The sequence below is a fragment of the Hyla sarda genome, chromosome 9 (genome assembly GCF_029499605.1).
Source record: "Hyla sarda isolate aHylSar1 chromosome 9, aHylSar1.hap1, whole genome shotgun sequence".
Classification (NCBI taxonomy): domain Eukaryota; kingdom Metazoa; phylum Chordata; class Amphibia; order Anura; family Hylidae; genus Hyla; species Hyla sarda.
In genome coordinates, this window is record NC_079197.1 from 31,695,632 (window position 1) to 31,713,615 (window position 17,984).

At 43.9% G+C, this 17,984-nt stretch overlaps 1 long non-coding RNA gene across 1 annotated transcript; it reads left to right on the plus strand.

Moving 5' to 3' along the window:
- The first annotated feature begins 3,910 nt into the window (after positions 1-3,910).
- LOC130291353 (uncharacterized) lies at positions 3,911-4,554 on the plus strand. Its single transcript, XR_008847899.1, has 2 exons — positions 3,911-4,215; positions 4,301-4,554. It is a non-coding gene; the product is annotated as an uncharacterized LOC130291353 (long non-coding RNA).
- Positions 4,555-17,984: the final 13,430 nt, after the last annotated feature.

Consider the following 17,984-nt stretch of genomic DNA (forward strand, 5'->3'; position numbering starts at 1 on the left):
TTGTATGCTCTGGAGGAAGTCATTTGTAGTGTTGAGCGGCATAGGCCATATTCAAATTCGCGATATTTCACGAATATATGGACAAATATTCATCATATATTTGCAAAATTTGCATATTCGAAATATTCGTTATCAAATTTGCATGCGCAATATCGCGTGATATAAGAGCTAAAAGAAGGGAGGGATCAATATGCGCAAAAATTCGTATATGCGAATTCGTATATGCGAAAATTCGCATAAGTGAATATTCGCATATGTTTACACCACAACCTGGAAGCAGGGAGGGATGATTACTGTGAGGTGTACTGTGAAGAAAAAATCAAATATTCGGAATTGCGAATATATAGCGCTATAATGGCAATATTTGTGAACTTGTGAATATGCGATATTCGCGATAAATATTTGCATTGCGAATATTCGCGCCCAACATTAGTCATTTGGTCTTTCCGGATGTGGTGTTCTCTGCCAGCGGAAAGCCGCCACATAAATGCAACACACGCTGTACTTTTCCTCTTCACAGGTTTTAATAAATCTCCCCCAGTGTTTTTGGCAAACGTGCCACAAAGATGGTGTGATGTCCCAGTACGAGATGTAGTCCCATACCGTACTTAGGCCCTGTCAGGTTGAGTCCCTCTGTGTCCTAGGGTTAGTCACATGATAATGTTGTCACATGTTTTGTTACCCAGAGAGCACCAGCTAACCAGGTGACCTGCAGCTCGATCTATGGACTCCTTGCTCAGCCCCCCTTTATAAAGAGGGGGATCCGTTATAATCTCTCTCTTCCACCACATTCTCTGCTAAGGTCAAGTTCAGTCCAGATGTCTCAGTGTCCAGCACATCTGGAGGCCTCAAGCCTAACCAGCAGCCACATGTCAGTAAGTCAAGTCATCTATGTCTGCTGTCACTACCCACAGTCAAGTCTATAGTCAAGTCTATTATAGTTAGTGTTGAGCGGCATAGGCCATATTCGAATTCGCGAATATTCGCGAATATATGGACGAATATTCGTCATATATTCGCGAATATTCGCATATTCGTTATATCCTCGTTTTATTTTCGCATATGCGAATATTCGCGTATGCGAAAATTTACAGATGTTAAAATTAGTATATACAAAATTAGCATAAGGTAAAATTCGCATATACGAATATTCGCATATGCTAATGTTCGCATATGCGAATTTTTGCGCGCCAGTCTCACACAGTAGTATTAGAGCCTTCTTTACACCACACAAGCTGGAAGCAGAGAGGGGTGATCACTGTGATGTGTACTGTGAAGAAAAAAAAAAAAAAACAAAAAAAAAAAACGAATATTCGTAATTACGAATATATAGCGCGGAATTCGCGAATTCGCGAATATGCGATATTCGCGAATAATATTCGAATTGCGAATATTCGCGAGCAACACTAATTATAGTCAGCGTGGCTGAGTTAAAGTCTGTCCAGACACTGCAAGTCCCAGCAATCTGAAAGGTCCCCTGTGTGTTCCTGGTCACCTCTCTGGGATCCTGGCCTAGCTGTAAAGACTATTACCATCTGTCTACCTCACTAAAGCTACCGTTAACCCTAACCTGGTCCTTGACTATTATTACCCTGCCTAGCCTAGGGATAGCGGTGCTACTGTTAGGGTGGTTACCGGGAAAGCAACATATACATCTGCCCCTGGGCTATAACATCTGCCCCATACACCTAACACCCTGTGGCACACCACAATGGCATCTTGGGAGGAAAGAAATGAGGCAGTGTTTTTTTGTTTTTTTTTGGCAAAAAAAAAAAACTCAAACAAAAATTGTATCTTTACCTAGGCTTAGGCTGGGAAAACGGTGACCCATTCAGTCACACTAAACCCGATACACAGGGTTATAGTGCAGATGAACATGAGACCGATGCAAGCTCTTTGACTGATATGCGTACCTGTAGTCCGGCGCAGTGCCCCTCTGAAGGCCCGCTTCTTCCTGCGTCTGAATTGCACACTGGAGGCGGGCCCACCAGCTGGACTTGAATATTCATGGGCGCTGGCCATGGGAGCGCTCAGTAGGCACAAGAGCTCACGTGACCAACACCCACACTATAACCCGATGTATCGTGTTTAGTGGGGGTGAACGGGTGACCATTTTCCTTTAACCCCTTAAGGACTCAGCCCAATTTTATTTTTTCATTTTTATTTTTTCCTCCTTCCCTTAAAAAAATCATAACTCTTTTATATTTTCATCCACAGACTAATATGAGGGCTTGTTTTTTTGTGCGACAAGTTGTCCGATGTAATGCCATCACTCACTTTACCACAAAATGTATGGCACAACCAAAAAAATACTATTTGTGTGGGGAAATGAAAAAGAAAACCGCAATTTTGCAAATTTTGTAAGGTTTCGTTATCACGCCGTACAATTTACGATAAAAATGACATGGGTTCTTTATTCTTTGGGTCAATATGATTAAAACAATACACATGATAATATAATTTTCTATTACTGTTGCGCTATTTAACCAAATTAGTATGTTTAAAATCCCTCTATTTTGAAGACCTATATAATTTTTCTGTATAAGTGGCGGTATGAGGGCTCATTTTTTGTGCCGTGATCTGTATTTTTTATTGATACCATATTTGCTTATATAAAACTTTTAATACTTTTTTAATTAATTTTTTTTGGAATAAAATGTTCTGAAAAGCAGCTGTTTTGGACTTTTTTTTTTTTACGTTCACAACGTTCACCATACGGTTTCATTAAAATTTTATTTTAATAGTTGGGATATTTACGCACGTGGCGATAACAAATATGTATATAAAATATTTTTTTACACTTTTTGGGGGTGAAATAGGGAAAATGGGACAATTAAGTTTTTATTGGGGGAGGGTGTTTTTTACATTTTTTGTACTTTTTTTTGTAACTTTTATTTTTACATATAGGGGACTATTTATAGCAATCATTCGATTGCTAATACTTTTCAGTGCTATGCATAGGACATAGCACTGATCAGTATTATCGGTCATCTTCTGCTCTGGTCTCAATTGCAGACCAGAGCAGAAGACCCGTGGAAGGCAGCGGAGGCAGGTGAGGGGACCTCCGTCTGCCTTTCTGGAAGATCAGATCGCCGTAGCAGCGCTGCAGGCGATCCGATCATCCATTTTAGTGACCGTGACGCTGCAGATACCGTGATCTGTATTGATCACGGCATCTGAGAGGTTAATGGCGGAGATCCACGCGATCGCGAATGTCCACCATTATGGGCGGGTCCCTGGCTGCTATCAGCAGCCGGGACCTGCCATGCATGATGCAAGCATCGCCCCGATGCTCACGGTTATGCATAGTACGTAAATGTACGTCCTGGTGCGTTAAGTACCAGCTCACCAGGACGTACATTTACGTCCTGCGTTGTTAAGGCGTTAAATACAACTTATGTGTGGCCTTTTACGGTTGGTGGTAGGCACCCTGGCGTCACGACAATTAAGGGTTAATGCTAGCCCTGCAACACTACTCAGCTACACCCCTGTTCACCCTACACCCCCCAAGCTACCACATAGCAAGTCAATCTCGGCCTATGCTGCCTGATCTTGAACTGGCAGCAGGAGCCACAACCACTTTAAATCAATAAGCAGCGCTGGCTGCCGGGACGTCTGACGAATAATATCCTTCTACTCCACACCGCAACGTCAGGGGCATCACTCGTCATACGTCCCAGCAGCCAGCGCTGCCCATTGGGAGAGATTTATCAAAACCTGTCCAGAGGAGAAGTTGCTGAGTTGCCCATAACAACCAATCAGATCGCTTCTTTTATTTTTTAGAGGCCCTTTAAAAAATGAAAGAAGTGATCTGATTGGTTGCCGCGGGCAACTCGGCAACTTTTTCTCTGGACAGGTCTTGATAAATCTCCCCCATTGAGCCTGCCAGAGCCGCAGTGATCTGTGTAAGAAACCTATGGGCCCAGGCTGTTAGGGCCACCAAATGATATTACAAATACTGAGTGTCTGGTTAGGAGAAACAAATATAATGTACCCACAGGGAGTAGCGCCATTTTAATATAAATTGCCAAAAATCCCTGAGATAAGTCATGCAGAATATGTAAAAAGGTTTTTGGATTTTCAGCCAATCAGAAAGCAGCACGACTCAAATAGAACTCCCGTGAGGTCACACATGTGATGTCATCACCATTGTCATCAGTGAGGGGCCTAAACTGTAGGAACCTAGGAATACACATTCATACCCGCCTGTGACTGGTAAGTATCACATCTTTTTGTCCAGTTCCATGTGCATTTCTATAATAAACATGTAACTAATCTCTCTTTTCTTTTCCTTTCTTAGATGCACACCTTCCAGGCTGTGGGGCAGCACATACACCGACACTTTGCCCAAATTCTAGAGGTAACCTCCTTTAGTATGCCCAGAGGAAGGGCAGTACAGTAGCCATGGATTCCCTACAGGTTTCCTCCCCTCTGGAGGTTTTTCCTGTCCTGAGTTAGTTACTGTCCGCTCTTTGTGAGTGATGGAGGTTACATAAAATCCCTACACAAACATTTTTGTAAATAATAAATAAAGTTCCCTTTGTTTAAACTGTTCTTTGACTTGTTTGACTCATTTATTTTATTTGTGTGTGTGAAAAATAATGTTATCAAAATGTGGATGACAGAAGTGTCCAAAACTGCTGCCTGATCTGCCCCATGTGATGAGGTGAGAGGCGGCTGATGCTGGGGGGTACAGTTGTCCAGGCAACCGTAGGGCACCCAGCAAGTTCTGATGTTTTATGCCCAGAAATGGTCGGCTACTCCCTGTGTCAGAAGATTCTCATCCTATATATGAAGACAATCAGGGATCAAAACCTGTGGAGAGGAAAAGGTGACCAGTTGCCCATAGCAACCAATCAGATCACTTCTTCTATTTTTCAGAGGTCTTGTTAAGAATGAAGGAAGCGATCTGATTGGTTGCTATGGCAACTGATCAACTTTTACCCTGCACAGGTTTTGATAAATCTTCCCAATAATTATTACAACCATGTCACACACTTAGGGTTGCCCCCTGGCTGGTATTTTCCCAGCACAGCTGGTATTTTAGACCCCCTGCCAGTATGTTTAATAGTGTTGAGCGGCATAGGCCATATTCGAATTCACGAATATTCGTGAATATTCATCATATATTCGCAAATATTCGCATATTCGTAATATTCTCGATTTATTTTCGCATATGTGAAAATTCGCGTATGCGAACATTTACATATGCGAAAATTGGCATATACAGAAATTAACATAACCGAAAATACGCATATGCGAACAATAGCGTATGCATATTTTCGCATATGCGAAAATTCGCACGCCGGTCTCACACAGTAGTATTAGAGCCTTCTTTACACCACACAAGCTGGAAGCATAAAGGGATGATCACTGTGATGTGTACTATGAAGAAAAAAAAAAAAAAAAAAAAGACTATTCGTAATTACGAATATATAGTGCTATATTCGCGAATATTCGCGAATTCGCGAATATGCGATATTCGCGAATAAAATTCGCATTGCGAATATTCGCGAGCAACACTAATGTTTAATATAAAAATACCAGCAATGCAATGTCTAGTATTTATCTAAGCCCCCTGGGCTGTGATATGTAGAGATGGAGAGGAGAGAGATAACCCCGCCCCTTCCCTCTGCCAGCTGGGCTCTGATTGGTGGAGACTTCTCCCTCATACACAGGAGCTCAGCACACTCAGCACAAAGGGAGAAGATTAACCACCTCCTGGCCGCCCTGATCCTACACTAAGTGACTGCAGCCCCTGTAAGCACTTACACTGTGACTGATAAGGAGGGGGAGGGAGGGGAGATGGCACAGCAGCAGACTGATAAGAACATTAAGGAGGAGGTTTTATTTTTTTATATATTTTTTTCAGGATCTACAACTACAGTACTACAACTCCCATTGTAATGTGTCTGTTCGGCCTGTGCCTCTTCCAACCTTGAGCCTTATGGGAGCACAGATGGATCACACTGGGAGTTGTAGTACTTTAACTTTTACTTTGTGAAATACAGTTCCGCTATAACTCTGCAGCTTCTGTAGAAGTAAGAGGCTCAGCCTTAGGGTCACTTCACACATCCTTATTTATGCTGCAGATTTTGCTGTCTAGTGACTTCAAGGGGTAACTAAATCTGCTACAGGAAATCTGCAGCAGAAAATACACAGTGTGAACTCTCCCTTAGGGTGCCTTCGCATGAGCAGATTTGTTTTCAAACTCGTACCATGTTTCTCGCAGTGAGTTTGAATGGGGGTGGGCTCTCTGCGGCCTGTTCACAGTAGATTTTCCACTGTGGAATATCCGCCACAGACCCTGTTGACTGCTGTATATTTGCCACAGACAGATATATTTGCCGGGGGCATATAGGGACTCAACCTGACGTGACTGTAGGACCATATCCCATACTGGGACACCACATATCAGTGTTTTCTAATCAGGGTGCATACAGCTGTTGCAAAATGAACTTTCTCCCACCCAGCGGTCGCTCCACCCATTGACAGTGATGTCAGGTCTCGACACACTGTAACCTGGGAAATCCCGAGACATGAGTAATTTTGTATGCTGTTTAAGGGGTACTCTGCCAAAAAAGTATAAGTTCATATATGGGGGTTAGTATATAATATATAGATTCATATATGGCATCAATATACAGTATAAATTAATTTGTAGGGACCAGTATATAGTAAATATAAATGTGGAGTCAGTATGTAAAAATTAATATGTGGAGGTATTAAAAGATTTATTTAATTAATAAATAAATAAAAAAAGAAGAAATACATTTTATTATATGTGGGCAGCCCATCTATATATAGGTGTGGCTCACACATGGGTGAGCGGCTGATGGGGCCCCCCATGATCCACTCTTGCCGGGGGTCCCCATGAGTTTTCAAGCCACCCCTGCCTCCCGCTGTGAACCTCACTGTCAGGCTCTGAAGGGTGAGTGGTTAATTTGCCGATGCTGGACTGGTACATGACCCAACGGGACTGGACATGGGCAAAGCTTCCTGTTATGTCACGCATATATAATTTATTATGCATATTAGCATGGCCGTTGTTTCTTTTTTTTTGCAAGACAGGTGACAACTCTATCTATTAGTAAGTCAACAATGACACTAAGTAATGCTATGAAATAGTATAGCATTATTTAGTGTTAGCAGTCTAATGATTGCATATAAAAGTCCGCTATGGAGACTTAAAAAGTGTAAATAAAATAATAAAATAAGGATAAAAAAGCTCCTCTCCTAATTAAAATTAAAAATATCCCTCTTTTCCTAGTTTTTAAATAAAATAAAAAAAAAACACATTTAGGCTAAGTTTCCACTTGTTTCTTTTTTTTCTGCCAGTTTTTGGAATACTGCCACGCAGTTTTTGAGCCAAAGCCAGGAATGTATTAAAAAGGAATAGGACATATAAAGGAAGGACTTAGGCTAGGTTGACACTACGTTTTGTACTTATGGTTCCCGTATACGGCTGGGAGGAGGGGGCGGGGCTTAATCGTGGCACCCGCACTCAGCCGTATAGGGGAACCGTATTTAATGCATGTCTATGTGCCGACCGGAGTGAACCGCAGCCTCCGGTCGGCTGCGTTTTCGCCGGTATGCGGTTTCCCGACCGTAGGCAAATACACGGTCGACCACGTTTTTGCCTGCGTTTGGAAAACCGCATACGGCCGAAAACGCAGCCGACCGGAGGCTGCGGTTCACTCCGGTCGGCTAATAAGCCCCCGGCGATTAAGCCCCGCCCCCTCCTCCCAGCCGTATACTGGAACCGTAAGTACAAAACGTAGTGTGAACCTAGCCTTACACTTCTCCTCCCTTATGGATACACTTCTGACTTTAGCTCCAAAACTGCAGTTGCAGTATTCCAAAAACTGCCAGAAAAAAAAACAAGTGGAAACTTAGCCTTAATATTGTCCTGTACAGAAATGTCCATACTATTTAAACATAATGGGGGAGATTTATCAAAACCTGTCCAGAGGAAAAGTTGCTGAGTTGCCCATAGCAACCAATCAGATCTCTTCTGAAAAATGAAATAAGCGATCTTATTGGTTGCTATGGGCAACCAATCAGATTGAATTTCCCTTTGGACTGGTTTTGATAAATCTCCCCCTATGTCTATGATCCCATACGATGAATGGTGCATACTCATTTAGTCAAAAAAAAAGTGACTTCTTTTAACCCCTGTTTTTACCTTAATGACCAAGCCCAATTTTTCAGATCTGTCCTGTGTCTTAAAGGGGTACTCCGCCCCTAGACATCTTATCCCCTATCCAAAGGATAGGGGATAGGATGTCAGATCGCCGTGGTCCCACTGCTGGGGAGCCCCGGGATCCCCGCTGCGGCACTGCGCTATCATTACAGCACAGAGCGAGTTTGCTCTGTGCGTAATGACGGGCGATACAGGGGACGGAGCAGCGTGACGTCATGGCTCCGCCCCTCGTGACATCACGGCCCGTCCCCTTAATGCAAGTCTATGGCAGGGGGCGTGACGACCGCCACGCCCCCTCCCATAGACTTGTATTGAAAGGGGTGGGCCGTGACATCACGAGGGGAGGAGCCGTGACGTAACGATGCTCCGGCCCCTGTATTGCCCTTCATTACGTGCAGAGCGAACTCGCTCTGTGCTGTAATGATAGCGGGGTGCTTCAGCAGCGGGACCCCCGGGGTCCCCAGCAGCGGGACCCCGGTGATCTGACATCTTATCCGCCATCCTTTGGATAAGGGATAAAATGTCTTGGGGCGGAGTACCCCTTTAAGTGGTAATACCTCTGACATGCTATTACTTAGCAACGCGATTCTGAGATAGTTTTTTCATGATATATTGTACTTTATATTAGTGGTAAATCTTTGTTGATTTATGGAGCATTTTTTGTGAAAAACTGCAAAATATTGTGAAAAAGTCCTGGCGTATCTTAAAATTGTTATTTTTATGGAATTCAATGTATGGTAAAAATGATGTTATTTTAATTCTTTTGGTCGGTACGATTATAGCAATACCCAATTTATATAGCTTTATAGTGTTTTTTTTTTCTCTTTTCTCAACAAAATCCTTTTTTTCCCTCTTTTGTGTTGTCATGTTCTGACAGCCATAACTTTTTTTTAATTTTTTGGCCAAGGCCATTGTGTGGGGCTTATTTTTTGCAAGACAAGCTGTACTTTTTTATTGCTACAATTTTTTTGTGATTCATGCTACCTTTTGACCTTTTATTTTTTTTTATTTTTTTTTTTATTTTTTTTATTTTTATTTTTTTACTTTTCGCTCTTTACCTGTTATACTATGCTGCAGTACATTTTTATTGCAGCACAGTAAAACTGTCAGTGTAAACTGACTAACAGCATGTGCGATCCAGGCTGCCGTACTAAGCAGACAGGAGGTCATCAGCTGGCCTCCTGTTGCCATGGCAACCAACAGGATCCCGCGATCGCATTGCGAGATCACTGTTGGTGGACAGGGGGAGCCCCTTGCCCCTGTCAACCCCATAGATTCCGTGATCAGGACTGATCACGGCATCTATGGGGTTAATGCTGCCGAGACTGCAGAGATCCCAGTCTTGGCAGCTGTGGCAGGACCTTGGCTGTGATTGACAGCTGGGTCCTGCCATCGAACTCCTGCAGCGCATCACATATGCATACTTCCAATTGCACTAACAAGCTAGCAACTTGGACGTATGAATACGTCCTGGGGCACAAAGGGGTTAAAAATAGTACAATAATAGAAAATGTAAACATGGGTATTGTTTAAATCATTGACCCTCGGAATAAAGAGAACATGTCAGCTTTTAACGTAAAATGCACTACGTAAAAATGAACCCCAAAATTAGCAAAATTGTGTTTATTTTTTCAATCCCCCCCCCAAAAAAGAAAAAAAAACATAATGTAAAATTTTATTTTGCTGTACATACAAAATAAAACATGTCATTACAAAGTACAATTGGTTGTGCAAAAAAGGAACAAGGTTCTTTGAAATGGGCTGTGACTCAAAGAGATAAAAGGATTATGTACCATAGGGTGATACTAGTACTTAGCAGCCAGACAGTAATGGACATGCTTAGGAAGGATCTGTGCTTGTCTTGGGGCTAAATGACTGTGTTTTAAGTACATGATAACGCTGCTGATTTCTTTTTGTGAACTGTTTTTATTTCCTGTTGGATTTCCTTCCCTCCAACGACAAGTCCCAGGATTCCTTGTATGTAAATGTGAGGTCACTTTTTTTCCTCTTACACATCAGTCACCCCACCCATTGCAGTAGAGCTGAGCTACAATTCCATGCAGCCCTGTGGAGAATGATCTCCCTCCCACACAGCGGTCCCTCCACCCATTGAAGCAGACAGGCTCCTTTCAACACCTGACTAGTGATGTGATATCTCGGGCCGCACTGCAACCTGGGAAAAGTTGAGACATCACTCATTTTGTATGCTGCTGAAAATGAAAGCTGGGACAAAGATCACATAAGAATTGTGAGATCAACCATCAAACACAGGTACAGACACTATATTATGAACTACACTAACTTTACAGCCCCTGGAGCATAGTCAAATAAAGAAAATCCCAGAATACCCAACCTTAGTGATGATGGAAAAGCACTAGGTTAGTAATTGAAATGAAGATTAAAGGGTTACTCCAGAGTAGGGTTGCACGATATGGGGAAAATGTGCGATTGCGATTATGGAGGAAAATATTGCGATTTTGATATGCAATTGTGATATAATAAACAAATGGTGAAATCCCTGTATTTCATGTCCAATCCCCTTATTTCATATAGCCAACCCCCAAATTTCATGTTTATTGACTGAACATTAACTGGAGGGGGATTGGATATGAAATGGGGAGAAATTAGCTTAATTCCTCCTCCGCATGTGCCTGGCCTGGTATAGTGTAGTCTCCACACTCTATGGCTTTGTAGTGTTGCTTTATTGTGCAGTGCAGCCTTGTGGGAGGAAGCACTGGGAGTAAGTGAGTTCCCTTAGAGGGATACTCCACCCCTAGACATGTTATCCCCTATCCAAAGAATACATCGCTGTGACCCCCCCACCCCCCCCCCCCCCCCGTGATCGCGGCACCAAACTTTGCTCCGTGACAGATGATGGGCGACCACCACCGTTACACATCTTCCATTCTTGTCTATGGGAGAGGGCGTGACTAGTCTCATGCCCCCTCCCATAGACATGAATGGAGGGGGCATGGTGTGATTTTACAAACCTGGAAACCCCAGGCTTCCGTGTTCCTGAACGCTGCTGTGCCGGCCTGGAGATGGCAGGGATCCCCAGGGGTCAGACCCCCCATGATCAGGGGCGGACTGACACCACTTAGGGCCCCTGGACCAAATAAAGCAGGGGCCCCCATTAAAACTCCACCCCTGGCTCCACCTCTGCCAAGCCCCTATTCCTGCCCAGTATGTATATGAATATTAGCCATAGAATAGGGGGTGCAGTGCACTTGAGGCTATGGTGTACTTTGAGGGATGGCAATGCCAATCACCTTAACTACACCAAGCACCTAAAACACTGAACTAGCCTCCTCCTTTTTGTGCCAGCTTGGGATCTCTGTCTGTGATACCCAGTTCAACCTGGCTCCAGCCTCCACTCACCTTTAACCCCTTAAGGACCGGGGTTTTTTCCGTTTTTGCATTTTGGTTTTTTGCTCCTTGTCTTAAAAAAATCATAACTCTTTCAATTTTGCACCTAAAAATCCATATGATTGCTTATTTTTTGCGCCACCAATTCTACTTTTATCCTTGATCACTGGTTTCTCATAGGAAACCAGTGATCGATGATTCTGCCGCTTGACTGCTCATGCCTGGATCTCAGGCATTGAGCAGTCATTCGGCGATCGAACAGCGAGGAGGCAGGTAGGGACCCTCCCGCTGTCCTGTAAGCTGTTCGGGATGCGGCGGCAAAGTTTTTACTTTCACTTTTAGCCGCGTGGCTCAGCTCTGAGCGCGCGGCTAAAGGGTTAATAGCGCGCGACGCCGCGATCGGCGCTGCGCGCTATTAGCGGCGGGTCCCGGCTTCACTATGACGCCGGGCCCGCCGTGATATGATGTGGGGTTACTGTGTAACCCCGCGTTATATCACGGGAGCAAGACCAAGGACGTACCAGTAAGTCCTTGGTCCTTAAGGGGTTAAAGGGGTACTCCGGCAGAAAACGTTTTTTTTTTTTTTTTTTAAATCAACTGGTGCCAGAAAGTTAAACAGATTTGTAAATTACTTTTATTTAAAAAATGTTAAACCTTCCAGTCCCTATTACCGCCTGTATACTATAGAGGACATTCTTTTCTATTTGAATTTCTTTTCTGTCACGACCACAGTGCTCTCTGCTGACACCTCTGTCCATTTTAGGAAATGTCCAGAGCAGGATATGTTTGCTATGGGGAATTTCTTCTGCTCTGGACAGTTTTAAAAATGGACAACAGAGGTGTCAGCAAAGAGCACTGTGGTCGTGACAGAAAAGAAATCTAAAAAGAAAATAATTTCCTCTGTAGCATACAGCCGCTAAGTACTGAAAGGATAACATTTTTTTTTAATAGAAGTAATTTACATATTGTTTTAACTTTCTGGCTCCAGTTGATTTAAAAAAAAAGTTTTCCACCAGAGTACCTGCCTTTCACCGCTCACTACATGATGGCACAGTCAGATATATAACTCATCTCTGACTGTGCCATCATATAGTGAGCGGTGAAAGGCAGGTAGATAATAGCAACTAGTTCATTCATAAGCCACACACTTTACCTTTTTTGCCCCTGCTTGGGTGAGGCTGAGGCCTCTTATATTTATTACAGAAATAGCACAGCAGCACAGAGTATTTCTGGAGGGAACTGTAGTGAGTCAGACTGTCTGAAATACTCTGTGCTGCTGGGAAGCCTACTCCATCTTCTACCTGCCTTTCACCACCCCCTACATGACGGCACAGTCAGAGATATAAGTTATATTTCACATATAACTTATGTCTCAGACTGTGCCATCATGTAGGGAGCGGTGAAAGGCAGGTAGAAGATACATACAACTATACAATTCATAAGCCACTCACCCACCTGGCCAGGCTACCCTGTTTTTGGGTCCATGTAGATGCTGACTGAGAAAGAAGGCAGAGAGATCAGGGCACTTCTTTGGCAGGGCTCTGTACACTGAGGACAAGCGGGGCTCTGTACACTGAGGACAGGCAGGGATCTGTACACTGAGGACAAGCAGGGCTCTGTGCACTGAGGACAAGCAGGGATCTGTACAGTGAGGACAAGCAGGGCTCTGTGCTGTGAGGACAAGCAGGGATCTGTACACTGAGGACAAGGAGGGATCTGTACAGTGAGGACAAGCAGGGCTCTGTGCACTGAGGACAAGCAGGGATCTGTACACTGAGGACAAAAAGGGCTCTGTGCACTGAGGACAAGCAGGGCTCTGTGCACTGAGGATAAGCAGGGCTCTGTACACTGAGGACAAGCGGGGCTCTGTGCACTGAGGACAAGCGGGGCTCTGTGCACTGAGGACAAGGGGGCTCTGTACACTGAGGACAAGCAGGGCTCTGTGCACTGAGGACAAGCAGGGCTCTGTACACTGAGGACAAGCAGGGTTCTGTACACTGAGAACAAGCAGGGCTCTATACACTGAGGACAAGGAGGACCCTGTACACTGAGGACAAGCAAGACTCTGTACACTGAGGACAAGCAAGGCTCTGTACACTGAGGACAAGCGGGGCGGGCGCACTGATCTCCGGCAGCAGCAGTGAACTCCGGCGCAGCCGCGCTTAGATGTGAAGTTCACATGACCTAAGCGCCTCTCCCAGGCAGCCACTGCAGTTCTCGTAAAGGGCCGCCGCTACAGTGGCTGTCTGGGAGCAGTATAACTGTAATAGCTCCAGGCCTGGCTCAGACCTAGCGGCTGTGGCGGGCCCTTTCCACATGCCTCGCTATTTAAAAATGTATTTAAAAAATGTATTTTACATTAGAGGTGGCGGACAGCGGGCCCTTTTCCCGACGGGGCATTCGGACGACGTCCCAATGGACCGGCCGGTCAGTCCGCCCCTGACCATGATCAGAAATCTTATCCATAGGATAGGGGATAAGATGCTTAGGGGCGGTGTACCCCTTTATGGACCTGGAAGAGAGTTTTGTTTTTGCTCCTCACCTTCCAATATCTATAACGCTTAAAAATTTCTACAAGACTTGTTTTGTGAGCCGCCAACTGTGCTTAGTACTATTTTGCTTCTAAACTAATTTATTGCGCCATGATCTGTAGTTTTTATCAGTACCCTTTTTTGTTTTGATGGGATTTTTTGATCACTTTTTTTTTTTTTTTACTTTTCCGCCATTGACCGTGCGGCTTTATTAAAGGAGAAGTATACTGACATGTAACATGAGTCCGTTGTGCCCGGGCTGCAAAATAAAAGAAAATAAACTTTACCTCACCTTCCCGTGTTCCCCGTAGCGCCGCTACAGCTGTTCGGTCTCCTCCGGTCCAGTCTTCTTTCTTCTTCCGTGTGCACGGATCATCACACTGTGGTCGGGACATCACCGCCAATCATCTTAGTCGTTGGAGAAGGAGCGCAGTCAGATGGACAGCTGCGACAGTTCTCCGCTGAACTCGCTGCGGCCACGGAAGCCCCTGCCGCCATCACCGGAGCCACTGCCGACACTGAAGTGCTTGCAGGATTTTCCCAAAGGCCAAATCGACAGATCGCAATTGGCAATAATTGTCATTCTATTGCGATTGTGATATATTGTGCAGGCCTACTCCAGAGAAAAAAAACTTGTTTTCAAATGAACTGGTGCCAGAAAGTTAAACAGATTTGCTAATAACCTCTAAGTAAAAATCTCAAGCTTTCCAGTACTTATCAGCTGTTGTATGCTCTGGAGGAAGTCATTTGTAGTGTTGAGCGGCATAGGCCATATTCAAATTCGCGATATTTCACGAATATATGGACAAATATTCATCATATATTTGCAAAATTTGCATATTCGAAATATTCGTTATCAAATTTGCATGCGCAATATCGCGTGATATAAGAGCTAAAAGAAGGGAGGGATCAATATGCGCAAAAATTCGTATATGCGAATTCGTATATGCGAAAATTCGCATAAGTGAATATTCGCATATGTTTACACCACAACCTGGAAGCAGGGAGGGATGATTACTGTGATGTGTACTGTGAAAAAAAAATCAAATATTCGGAATTGCGAATATATAGCGCTATAATGGCAATATTTGTGAACTTGTGAATATGCGATATTCGCGATAAATATTTGCATTGCGAATATTCGTGCCCAACATTAGTCATTTGGTCTTTCCGGATGTGGTGTTCTCTGCCAGCGGAAAGCCGCCACATAAATGCAACACACGCTGTACTTTTCCTCTTCACAGGTTTTAATAAATCTCCCCCAGTGTTTTTGGCAAACGTGCCACAAAGATGGTGTGATGTCCCAGTACGAGATGTAGTCCCATACCGTACTTAGGCCCTGTCAGGTTGAGTCCCTCTGTGTCCTAGGGTTAGTCACATGATAATGTTGTCACATGTTTTGTTACCCAGAGAGCACCAGCTAACCAGGTGACCTGCAGCTCAATCTATGGACTCCTTGCTCAGCCCCCCTTTATAAAGAGGGGGATCCGTTATAATCTCTCTCTTCCACCACATTCTCTGCTAAGGTCAAGTTCAGTCCAGATGTCTCAGTGTCCAGCACATCTGGAGGCCTCAAGCCTAACCTGCAGCCACATGTCAGTAAGTCAAGTCGTCTATGTCTGCTGTCACTACCCACAGTCAAGTCTATAGTCAAGTCTATTATAGTCAGCGTGGCTGAATTAAAGTCTGTCCAGACACTGCAAGTCCCAGCAATCTGAAAGGTCCCCTGTGTGTTACTGGTCACCTCTCTGGGATCCTGGCCTAGCTGTAAAGACTATTACCATCTGTCTACCTCACTAAAGCTACCGTTAACCCTAACCTGGTCCTTGACTATTATTACCCTGCCTAGCCTAGGGATAGCGGTGCTACTGTTAGGGTGGTTACCGGGAAAGCAACATATACATCTGCCCCTGGGCTATAACATCTGCCCCATACACCTCACACCCTGTGGCACACCACAATGGCATCTTGGGAGGAAAGAAATGAGGCAGTGTTTTTTTTTTTTTTTGGCAAAAAAAAAAAAACTCAAACAAAAATTGTATCTTTACCTAGGCTTAGGCTGGGAAAACGGTCACCCATTCAGTCACACTAAACCCGATACACAGGTATAGTGCAGGTGAACATGAGACCGATGCAAGCTCTTTGACTGATATGCGTACCTGTAGTCCAGCGCAGTGTCCCTCTGAAGGCCCGCTTCTTCCTGCGTCTGAATTGCACACTGGAGGCGGGCCCACCAGCTGGACTTGAATATTCATGGGCGCTGGCCATGGGAGCGCTCAGTAGGCACAAGAGCTCACGTGACCAACACCCACACTATAACCCGATGTATCGTGTTTAGTGGGGGTGAACGGGTGACCATTTTCCTTTAACCCCTTAAGGACTCAGCCCAATTTTATTTTTTCATTTTTATTTTTTCCTCCTTCCCTTAAAAAAATCATAACTCTTTTATATTTTCATCCACAGACTAATATGAGGGCTTGTTTTTTTGTGCGACAAGTTGTCCGATGTAATGCCATCACTCACTTTACCACAAAATGTATGGCACAACCAAAAAAATACTATTTGTGTGGGGAAATGAAAAAGAAAACCGCAATTTTGCAAATTTTGTAAGGTTTCGTTATCACGCCGTACAATTTACGATAAAAATGACATGGTTCTTTATTCTTTGGGTCAATATGATTAAAACAATACACATGATAATATAATTTTCTATTACTGTTGCGCTATTTAACCAAATTAGTATGTTTAAAATCCCTCTATTTTGAAGACCTATATAATTTTTCTGTATAAGTGGCGGTATGAGGGCTCATTTTTTGTGCCGTGATCTGTATTTTTTATTGATACCATATTTGCTTATATAAAACTTTTAATACTTTTTTTATAAATTTTTTTTGGAATAAAATGTTCTGAAAAGCAGCTGTTTTGGACTTTTTTTTTTTTACGTTCACGACGTTCACCATACGGTTTCATTAAAATTTTATTTTAATAGTTGGGATATTTACGCACGTGGCGATAACAAATATGTACATAAAATATTTTTTTACACTTTTTGGGGGTGAAATAGGGAAAATGGGACAATTAAGTTTTTATTGGGGGAGGGTGTTTTTTACATTTTTTGTACTTTTTTTTTGTAACTTTTATTTTTACATATAGGGGACTATTTATAGCAATCATTCGATTGCTAATACTTTTCAGTGCTATGCATAGGACATAGCACTGATCAGTATTATCGGTCATCTTCTGCTCTGGTCTCAATTGCAGACCAGAGCAGAAGACCCGTGGAAGGCAGCGGAGGCAGGTGAGGGGACCTCCGTCTGCCTTTCTGGAAGATCAGATCGCCGTAGCAGCGCTGCAGGCGATCCGATCATCCATTTTAGTGACCGTGACGCTGCAGATACCGTGATCTGTATTGATCACGGCATCTGAGAGGTTAATGGCGGAGATCCACGCGATCGCGAATGTCCACCATTATGGGCGGGTCCCTGGCTGCTATCAGCAGCCGGGACCTGCCATGCATGATGCAAGCATCGCCCCGATGCTCACGGTTATGCATAGTACGTAAATGTACGTCCTGGTGCGTTAAGTACCAGCTCACCAGGACGTACATTTACGTCCTGCGTTGTTAAGGGGTTAAATACAACTTATGTGTGGCCTTTTACGGTTGGTGGTAGGCACCCTGGCGTCACGACAATTAAGGGTTAATGCTAGCCCTGCAACACTACTCAGCTACACCCCTGTTCACCCTACACCCCCCAAGCTACCACATAGCAAGTCAATCTCGGCCTATGCTGCCTGATCTTGAACTGGCAGCAGGAGCCACAACCACTTTAAATCAATAAGCAGCGCTGGCTGCCGGGACGTCTGACGAATAATATCCTTCTACT